Below are 6,534 nucleotides of genomic sequence, written 5' to 3'. Positions count from 1 at the left end.
TATATGTGATAATTTTCTACATGATACTTAAATATATTAAATGTATGTATACATATAAAGCTTGACCAGGGTGCAGGATGACCAGATATGTAGTTCAACATTATTTCTAGGTGTGTCAATGGTTAAGATGGATAGAACATCTTAATGGATGTTGCTAGGGGAAAAATCCCCCCGGGGAGACTCTGAACAGCTCACTTGGCTGATCAGTATGGTAGGTCTTACTTAAATTAAATCAAAGCAGCCTCTAGTTGACTCTGTGAATGGACATCTCAGGGCAAACTCAGTCCCCTTCCCCAGGGGATACCAATGTCAACAAACACTGCACAGAGTGCAGCTGCGTTTTCTGCCTTGGTAGTTTCTCTCTCTCTCTCTTTTTAAAAATATTTATTTGTTTGTTTGACTTCACTGGTCTTAGCTGCACCTTGTGGAATCTTCTGTCTTTGTTGCAGCATGCAGGATATCTAGTTGCAGCATGTGGGATGCAGTCTCCTGATGAGGGATCTAACCTGAGACCAATGTATTGGGAGTGCAGAGTCTTAGCCAATGGACCACCAGGGAAGTCTTGATTTCTCATCTTTGAGGTGGCAGCTCATTTTGTTATTACATTCTCCAAATATTCTTATAAAAATCTATACATCTATTATTTTATAGAAGTTTTAGCTACTTCATTCCATCATTAGAAAGATGACTATAAACCAGTTAATCTATTTATCCTAGTAAATGCTTAATACATACTTGTTGAAGCCATGCTGCTGCTGCTGCTGCTGCTGCTAAGTCGCTTCAGTCGTGTCCGACTCTGTGCGACCCGGGAGACGACAGCTCACCAGGCTCCCCCGTCCCTGGGATTCTCCAGGCAAGAACACTGGAGTGGGTTGCCATTTAGAAATAAATATCTTCTTTCTTTATTAAGCAGTATTTTTCTGGTGCTAGGACTTGGTAAAACTAAAATCATCAACTGCTTTTGATTTATTATTTAATTATTAAAGACCAAAACTGCAAGGAATTTTAAAGATAACTTTGAACAACTGCCAGTAATATTTGAGGAAGTTCTTTTCCTTGCCACCCAGAACTTTTACAGTAAACCAATCTTTTTCTCTTTTCTTCATAAAGAATAAAAAAGACACTTCAGACATTAGCCATGATTAATCAAGACCAGACTGTCCTGGATGAAAAGTGAAATATTCACTTACATAAGGACCTGTCACCCATCTAGATCTTTACTTGAAAGCCCTCACACTTGTCTTTGTGTCGACTTGAGGTTCATGTACATTTCATCAACCTTGCCAACTAAAGTTGACAGGTGGGGGCTTCCAGGGAGAGGGATTCTGAAGTCTAATCTGGGTTCACAGGCCATGAGTGGTCTGATCCACTACTTTTTAAATGTTTTATTTATTTATATGTTTGTTTGACTGCATTGGGTCTTAGCTGCAGCACACAGAATCTTCAGTGCCTCATGCAGATCTTTTGTTGCAATGCATGAACTCTAGTTGTGGCACAGGGGCTCTGGAGTGTGGGCTTACTTGCTCTGTGGCATGTGGAATCAAGCCTGCATAAGGTGGATTCTTAACCACTGGACCACTAGGGAAGTTCCAGCGTGACCTACTACTGATGTCTCCTGTGGGTAGAGAGGTAAGGAATAGTATCACACTTCTTACAAATTTGACCCCACTGGAATAATGGCTTTAAGCAGTTTCAGATGGTTAGATTGATAGGTTTGTTTTTTACATATAGATATTTAAAGTATAGTTGACGACATTTCTCACTTATCAGCTCAAAATGCACCTTCCTTTAAAGATAAAAGCTCAAATTAGTTCCCAGATCCACAGGCGAGTTCTTATGCTTACCACAGTTCTGGCTAAGAAGCTCTTTGTTTATTTTTTGATAAGCTTTATTAGACACCATCTCATTTCTCTAAGTGTAAACCTTAGTTTTCCTGTAAGACTTTGCACGGTCATTCAATAACTCACAGATAATAGGTCCAAAGGACTGACTTCTCTCTGTTAAAGGCAGGGAAGAAGGAAGATGAGTAGACAGCAGAAATGAACTTGCAACACTTGGAACAGGGTGTATGAGTTTGTCCTTAACATATAAATCCTAAGATTTGCACCCCACCCCCACCATTTTTTAGAATCTCAATCAATGTTGTTTTAGTTCATTTGTCGGTTTTGAAATTAATGTAGAGAAATGCGGTCATCATTTAAAAAGAAATCAGAGGCCATCACATACCAGGGTTTAATGTAAACTGACACGGGACAGGACGGAATAGAAAATAAGGAGATGCTTCACATAAATAAAGGTGGACTTCTCTGATGGCTCAGCAGTATAGAATCTGCCTGCAACACAGGAGAGGCAGGTTCAATCCCTGGGTTGGGAAGATCCTCTGGAGAAGAGAATGGCAACCCACTCCAGTATTCTTGCCTGGGAAATCCCATGCTCAGGGGCACCTGGGTGGGTTAGAGCCCATGGGGTCGCAAAGAGTCGGATACAACTGAGCACCACCAGCACAGTAGGAAAAGTATCATTTTGTGAAATTGTGTTTCAGTTATGATGCTTGTGTTTCAGTTGTGATTCACCGGGACACACAAATTTGTATATTTCAGGTAATGTCAAATCTATTTCTTATTCTGGGTTGCAGTCAAAATCTGTAAAAGAAAACTGCTGTGAATCGCATATATTATATGGAAAGGATTCTTCACCCTTGCCCCCATCCCAGCCCTCCCCAGCTGTGCTCAGAGAACATCCCATCAGCAACATCCCATCTGAGTGGGAAGGACAGTGACGGGGACAGTGTGTGGTCACCCGCCTCGTGCTGTAATCATGTGGGCATTAGACAAATACTATTTTGATTTTGATTGCCCCAGAGATCCTCTCTTAGAGACTGAAATTAAAGGAAGGCTCTGTCCACCCACCCTCAGAGGCAGGTGGAAGCAGAGAGGAACAAGCATCTTTTAGAGAGTCACATGGGAAACTTCCCAAGAGCAATCAGACCCACAAAGTCTCACACTGCATTTCTCTATTTTGCCGAGCCAGATGGAAGATAGTTTCCCATACCATTCACTCTTAAGACATGGAGCCTAGAAACCAGTTCACTGTACTTCAGTTTTTGTGTGTGCTGCAGGTTTGAAAGTTATCCACCTTTTATGCACCTTAAGAATATCTTTTCTCTTCTTCCCTTCCCTTGTCTTCCCTTTCCTTGAGGATGTCCATCTTTTCAAGACACATCTCCTGCTCTCGATTGGCACCTAACCTACAGTGCAAGCATTGTGTTCGTGCATGTCACCTACAGCTTGGCACTTGCCATGGGTACTTGCCATCTACTTCTACAAGGATTAAATCATGTGTTGCTGCAGCTGCTGAATTCAGCATAGAGCACAGAAATAAGGCACTCGGTGCTCAGGGAAAAACTGGCAGGACAGGTCTTCAGATAGTTAGATATTCTCAGCCAATTTTACGAGTCCAATTCTTGTATCTCCTCATTAAGCACCAAAATCCTTCATGTGATGACTGTTCCTTGTGACTATCAAAGTTCACCAGACTAGTAGAAGCCTTTTGGAAAAATATGTGCTTGACTGCATGTATTCCCCCTTCCCCAAAATTATATATGTACTAAGCTTTACCCCCTGCCTCTTTGGAGCAGTTTCTCCGAGCTCTCTGAGGTGCTGTCTCCCAGGCTGCAGTTCTCACTTTGCCCCAAATAGAACCTAACTTGCAACTCTCACGTTGTGCTTTTTTTTTACGTCAATATGCATCAAATGCTTATTACAGATAATTTTGCATGTGTGTGGCTGAAAGTCTCCATTTTGAGTGGAGGTGTTCTCACCTATAGATAATAGTCTTTACTTTGTCCATGAAGAAAGGCAAACACACTCACTTGCTTTCTTAAGTGTAATTTAAAACCAACTCTTGAGCATAATGGGATGTTACAGCCAATATTTATTTTTTTCCTTTCATTAGATAAATAGTATAAATTGGGATCCTTGAGAAAATTGTACCGATGGTATCATATTTGAATGTATTTCGAGCTTGAGACTCACTCAGGCAAATTTTTATCATATGCAAATCACCATCATTATGCAAATAAGAACATCCTCGTTGCCATGCAAGTGTAAAATGGATGTTTGTTTTTATGACGATGAATTATCTTTCCCAGTTGCAGTCTGCTGTGTGCAGTTCAGAAATCTGTGTGGGGGGGCTCCTGTTTGTTTTTCAGAGATTTTTGTTGGTGTCAACGTGAATCTATTGCCAGCTCGGGCAACGTGGGTTCTCTCTTTATTCCCAGGTCTGGAAACCTAGTTTCTTTGTTGAAGCATTACTTGGTTTTGTGGGGGGTTTTGTAATTTATAGTTTATATATAGTTGCAAGTCTACAGCTAACTTGAAAAGCTGTAAGCCTTTTGCGGTTCCACTGGGAAGTTCCCTGCTTACCTTCAAAGTCCTCCAGGTCCTTTCTGAGTCATCTTAGAATCCCTCCAGGGAAGAAAATGACCCAGAAGAGTGGATTATTTTGTTGTACCGCTGTATGATATAGGCTAGCTGGATAATATTAGTAACAGTAAATCATTAACAATTAATGCTCCCTAGTGAACACTATGTGCTAAGTATTTAATTTATAGTTTCTCATTTAATCCTCATGCAGCCCTTTAAGGAAGGTTCTGTTATCATCTCCATTTCATACAAGAGGAAAATGAGCTCAGAAAGGTCAAATAACTTGTTCTGGGTCACATAGCCAGTAAGTGGTAGAGTCAGGACTCAGACCCAGGTTCCTGCTCCCACCAAGCTTAAGGTCTTAGGCATGCGCCATGACTCTCTAAAGGGTGACTTGAACTCCAGAAGTTGGAGCCATGGGTGCTGAATAAAGCAGGGAGCTTGTCCAGGAGGCTGCAGTTAAAAGGAGAAACTTTGGTTCCCCTGAGGTCAAAAGGAGAGTCTCCAATGATGGGAGTGGGCTGAGGTGATGGGTGAGGATGGGGATGGAGGAGGACCAGCCAGTGAACCAGTGTCTCTGAAGGGGGGCAGCATGAAGGCTTGAAGCCAAGCAGGACCCTGTGGGGCTCCTGGACACAAAGCCTTTCTGTGTCCCTCGTTTCTTGATTATAGAAAATAGTCTTCATTCTGCCTCCATGACCTTCCCTGAATTCCAAGGGGCAGGTTCAAACAGTTGCTAATCAGGGAAAAGAGGGGCAGGGTCCTGTTCCCCATCAAGGGATACACAGAACAATATCTTTGAACTGTTTTGCAGATACTGAAACCCACCCCAGGTGGAAGAAGCTAACTGTCTTCTGTTCACAAGCATGTAGACCCCAGACTTGTTAGAACCAGAAGGTTGATGATGCTGATTCCAGAGTATATCACAACCAACCAATCAGAAGGATATTAACGAGCTGACCACACCCTCTTTGAACCATTACTATAAAATTCCTCATTCCCCCTCCAGGTGGGGGCATTAGCCCCCTGTGGCCTCCTTTGTCTGGCAAAGCAACAAAGCTATTCATTTCCACTTTATCCAAAATTCTGTGTCCAGGTTTTAATTCAGTATTGGGGTTGAATTTGGCTTCAGGCTGAGGCCAGAGGACACTTCATCTTATGGTTCCCAGGAAGACATGAGATAATTATGAGTGGTATTAGGACCACCACTCAGGCTCCCACAGCTTGACCTGATTTAGTCCTAATACACTCTTTCCCCACTTCCTGTCTATCTTAGTGTCTCCGTGGTCTAGATCCCCATCAGTTTATTCCAGGCATAAGACGGAAAATGCTGTGGATGAGAACCTCATTGTAGAACATTCCTTCTCAGGCCCTGGGATTTTTCCTTTGCAGGTGTCTCACTCACTGTACCTTTAATTCGTGGCAGTTCAGCCTCTACTCACTTTGGGAAATAGCACCCTGATTTCCCCATTGGGAAATAATCAGTGTCACATGGGTTGCCCAGCGGGTTGCTAACCCAGACGACCTACTCTTTCCGAGTGCATTGGGGGATGTCTCGAGTTCCTTCCCTGGAATTCAGATCATGAATACTGAGAGGGACTGGAACCAATGAATGCTTCCAGAAAGACCTTGGAAAGATAACCAAATACCTTTTTTTTTTTTTTTTAATGGAATGCTTGATGAATTTGCCTGTCGTCCTTGTGCAAGAGCCATGCTAATCTTCTCTGTATCATTCCAGCTTAGTATACGTGCTGTCAAAGCGAGCATGATAACCAAATACTTTTATTCGTTTATTTATCCTATTGTCTCAGGTCTTAGTTGCAGCACACAAGATTGTTGATCTCCATTTGTGGGGTGTGGGATCTTTAGTTGCAGCATGTGAACTCTTAGTTTGTGGCATGTGAGATCTAGTTCCCTGACCGGGGATCAGACGCAGGCCCCCTGCATTGAGAATGCAGAGTCTTAGCCCCTGGACCACCAGGGAAGTCCCATCCAAATACTTTCTGCCACCAGGAACTCCAGTGGTGACCGCTGCAAGGTGTGCCTTCCATGTTTCCTGCTGATTCTGAGCATCGCGTAACTCCTAGTATCTGTCCTCAGAGCCTGGTGG

At 42.7% G+C, this 6,534-nt stretch overlaps 1 non-coding gene across 1 annotated transcript; it reads right to left on the bottom strand.

Moving 5' to 3' along the window:
- Window positions 1-6,085: 6,085 nt before the first annotated feature.
- On the bottom strand, window positions 6,086-6,191 carry LOC112580052. Its single transcript, XR_003104407.2, has one exon. It is a non-coding gene; the product is annotated as a U6 spliceosomal RNA (small nuclear RNA).
- Window positions 6,192-6,534: the final 343 nt, after the last annotated feature.

Source organism: Bubalus bubalis, chromosome 17, assembly GCF_019923935.1.
Source record: "Bubalus bubalis isolate 160015118507 breed Murrah chromosome 17, NDDB_SH_1, whole genome shotgun sequence".
NCBI classification, from domain to species: Eukaryota; Metazoa; Chordata; class Mammalia; order Artiodactyla; family Bovidae; genus Bubalus; species Bubalus bubalis.
The sequence above is the reverse complement of the archived record's forward strand: the minus strand, read 5'-3'. Positions and strand labels throughout refer to the sequence as shown.